Source organism: Oncorhynchus gorbuscha, linkage group LG02 (genome assembly GCF_021184085.1).
Source record: "Oncorhynchus gorbuscha isolate QuinsamMale2020 ecotype Even-year linkage group LG02, OgorEven_v1.0, whole genome shotgun sequence".
Classification (NCBI taxonomy): domain Eukaryota; kingdom Metazoa; phylum Chordata; class Actinopteri; order Salmoniformes; family Salmonidae; genus Oncorhynchus; species Oncorhynchus gorbuscha.
Genome location: NC_060174.1, coordinates 62,026,269 through 62,030,639, shown reverse-complemented (window position 1 = coordinate 62,030,639; position 4,371 = coordinate 62,026,269). Strand labels below are relative to the sequence as shown.

General features: G+C 43.5%; 1 pseudogene; it reads right to left on the bottom strand.

The window, feature by feature from the left end:
* Positions 1 to 209: 209 nt before the first annotated feature.
* On the bottom strand, positions 210 to 3,008 carry LOC123993541 (annotated as a pseudogene).
* Between the last annotated feature and the right edge of the window lie 1,363 nt (positions 3,009 to 4,371).

Here is a 4,371-nt window from a genome sequence, read left to right as displayed (position 1 = left end):
TTCTGTACAGTTTTCTGTGACCCCCCCCCCCCCTCTATTTAAATTAAAGCTTTTTGTGTCATCCTTTGCTAATTAAATGCAATGAGTGCTTTCATTTTACCTTTCCCCTGTCGTATTTTCTCTTATCAGCCTTTGTCAGGCATGTTATCATCATTTGAATATTGATTCAGAACAGCAGAACACCTGTCTTGAACAGAAACCAGAGCATATTCCAGTCAAACATTTTATTAGCAAAAAAGGTTACAGTTTATCAAGTATTCTATGGGAGAAATATTTCAATAGTGGGAACCAATGTCTATCTGCAGGGCACGGTTAGGTAAACTCTCTTCATTCTCCATGGACACTCATTCTTAACACATTTTATGAAACAAATGTTCAATTGAATGAGTTGTAGAGTGTGAGTTGAATCGTTTTTTCTTTTTTTGTAGAAGGCATCTGGGTGTTTTGTCTTCCTTGGATGGAGGGATCAAACAAAGGAGCGTTTGATCAGAGAGGGAGTGTACCTTATCTCGTTATAACACTCCTCTTCCTTCCCCTCCGTCCACTTCCTCTTCTGGCCAGAGCGATGAAGCCACAGTACCAGCACCAGCAGGGCCAGCAGAACCAGGGCCATGGACAGGGTCAACAACACCCCCTGGAGGATCCCTGGGGAGCTGGCTGGAGCTGCCGAGAGGGAGCGCGCTACTCAGATTCTAAACCCAGCACTTCCAACACAGTTAAAGTAACTCCGACCTGTTTCGTCAACATTTTCAAAACCCTTGTGTATGATATGATTGACAGGTATTGGGGGTGGGGTAGAGTGAGGGAGAACTGAAGACCAGGGAGGGACTCACGGCTGTAGATAGACAGGTTGACGTAACAGTTCTGGGTCCCCAGGAGGTTGGTGACGGAGCAGCGGTACAGCCCAGAGTTCTGGGACGAGATGTTGACTATCTGGACAGAGCCTGATAGGTCCCCTGACATGGGGAACAACAGAAGTTACAGGACACAAACATTAGTTTGCATTTACAACAATACTGTTTTTAGTCCTGAAATAAAATTAAACCCATCACAATGGTGCGAATGACACACTTTTTCTGATTACTGAAGTGATCGTTAGATTAATCTCGTCCACCAGCCGGCTCTCTATGCGGCAGCAATTGAGCCTGGGAACGGGGTTACCATTAGACAAGCTCCACTGCACTTGCAGCATGTTGTTAATGTCTCTCGGGTTCTAGCCATGGGTTAGTTAGAGAATGGCTGCTCTTACCGTTCATGTTGATGGGTAGTGAGATTTCCTCTGGTTCCAATTTATCCCACCGCATGCCGGGAGTGGGCACCCCCTCAGCCACCATGCAGGACAGGGCAACGCTCCCCCCTGTATCAGTGACCCCATCCCACAGGCACAGGGCAGCGAGGGTGGTGCTGAAAGAGAACACATATCGGGTACAGATTGTCAAAGTAACTCAGAACTCAACGTACAGCATGCTGACTCGATGTTAAATCACACACCGAATGAGATGCGGTTATCGTTGAGAATTGCATTCAGGGAGTAATACGACATGGTTATAGTGATTTAGTATGTGAACCACCTACCCAGGACGTTAAGGGCCAGTTCCCCTATACCAGGGTCTCCAGTCTCTGGGGGGTTGCTCACCATGCAGCGGTAGGTGCCAGCATCTGAGATGCGTGTGTTGTTGAGGATGATGTCAGCACTCCAGGGGATGCCTAGGAAACCTACCCTGCCTGTCAGGGAGGGGTTCTCGATCACCTGGCCATGATCAAACACTATCACCTGAGGGACAGTGGGGGACACAAATGGGCATACTGAGACCTTTCTGACGTGCCAAGCAGAACGTTTCAACACCATCACCGTATCTACTAATGGGGATACAAACTAGACCTGTGTGGGGGAGTCTGGGTCAGAGAAGGGTGCCAGGGTCCAGATGATGTTGAGTCTGGACAGGGGACTCATGGTGAAGAAGGAGCAGGGCAGGGTCACCGAGTCCCCCTGAACCACCTCCAGATTGGAGTGTCTCATGGTTACCCTCACTGCACCTGCACAGGGGATGGAGCAGAAGGCAACACCTGTCAATGGGCAAGGCAGGTACATTCCACTATTCAAATTCCTCTCACATATACCAGGTGTCCTATGGTGAATACAAGGTTATACAGCAGCGTGAACGGCACACATTAGTACTTATTGGGTTTTTGGTGGTGTAGCAATGAACTAAAAACAAACTAATGACACAACAAATACCATTCTTTGTGTTTCTATCAAAAATGCTTCTAATGGTTTGACCCATGCATGCTCCTGACCCTGGCCTGGGCCTCCCTCCCTCCCCTGCTCTCATTACTGTAATAATGTGTCCTTCCCCACTACTGAGGCATCCCCCGGGCCCTTTGTATGTGTGTGGGAAACTAGCATGGACATTGGGAACTAATTACAGCTGACAGATCAGGCCAAGCAGCCAAACACGGCTCATCACTGAGAGGCAGAGATAGAACAATAGAGACATATTCTCTATGCAGTGAAAACCCCTATTGATATATATATTTTTTATACATTTAGATTTGTCTAACTCAGCCATATCAAATACCTCCCATCTTCAGAAGCAGGCTATATCTTCTATTGCAGTTTTTTTATAACCAGGAGTTTGTTCTTGTCAATTAGGTACCATACATGTTTTACCATGATGTAATCATATAATAAAACATTTCAAATTCATAGTTTCAAATGATAATGGATCATCTCTGTAGCAAAATAATATGCTGCTGAGATGACATCATACACTGCAATCTTTTTGGCAGACAGGCTACTGGTAAACAAAAAAATCTCCCTATAATGAGGTATATTATCTATATTTTGCTCAACTCACCATAATCCAGAAGGGTAGACAGCAGACACACAGCCTGGAGCAGCCACCCTCCAGCACAGCCCATATCTAAGAAGAAATGTTGCCTACTTTCTGTCCATCACATAACAGCAGTATCAGTAGCAGTAGCCCACCCTTCTGCTCGTTACAAATGTGGAGGCATTGACTGGGCAAACATAATTAATCTATTGAGCGAACCCACCCCACCTCGCTCGCTCTCTTTTTCTCTCTCTCTCTCTTTCTCTCTCACTCTCTCACACACACACACACACACACACACACACACACACACACACACACACACACACACACACACACACACACACACACACACACACACACACACACACACACACACAAATAAAAATGTGTCTAAAAACAGATTTACAACCACAATTCCTTAGGCTACCATTTTCAGTCGAGAGAAATAGCACATATGCCATTTAGCAGATACTTTTATCAAAAGCAACTTCGTCATGGGTATACATTTTACATTTGGGTGGCCCTGGGAAATGAAGCCACAAGCCTAGCAATACTAACATCATGCTCTTCCAACCGAATCGCACAGAACCGCAATGACGTAGATGACCAAATACATGTATTGTCTTCAGAAAGTATTCACACCCGTTGACTTTTTCCACATTTTGTGTGTTACAGCCTGAATTTAAAATTGATCAAATTGCGATTTATTTTGTCACTGGACTACACACCAATGTCAAAGAGGAATTCTATTTTTCAATTATTTTTTACAAATTAATTCAAAATGAAAATGTTTTGACTCTGTAAAATATTACTTAAAAAGTCATAGTGACATAAAAACAATAATAGTGTTTAAAAAATGTATGACTACCACATCTCTGTACTCGACACATACAATTATCTGTAAGGTTCTTCAGTCGAGCAGTAACTCTCAAACACAGATTCAACCACAAAGACCAGGGAGATTCTCCAATGCTTCGGAAAGAAGGGCACCTACATTACTGGTAGATGGGTAAAAATACAAAAAGCAGACATTGAATATCCCTTTGAGCATGGTGAAGTTATTAATTACACTTTGGATGGTGTATCAATACACTCAGTCACTACAAAGATAGATGCGTCCTTCCTAACTCAGTTGCCGGAGAGGAAGGAAACTGCTCAGGGATTTCACCATAAGGACAATGGTGACTTTAAAACAGTTACAGAGTTTAATGGCTGTGATGGGTGAAAACTAAGGCTGGATCAACAACATTGTAGTTACTTCACAATACTACCCTAATTGACAGAGTGAAAAGAAGGAAGCCTGTACACAATGCAAATATTCCAAAACATCTATTCATTTTTATTTCATTAGGGAAGCCCAATTGAGGCCAGTGGGTCATTTTCAGTGGTGCCCTGAGGACATAAAATAAATCAAATGAAAATACAAGATACAATAAGTACATTACATTAGAACATCACAGGCATCATTAACAAAATGATTCAAATCAATTTAAAACAATTGCACAACTTGGTGAACTCATTTATCATCAGGGTT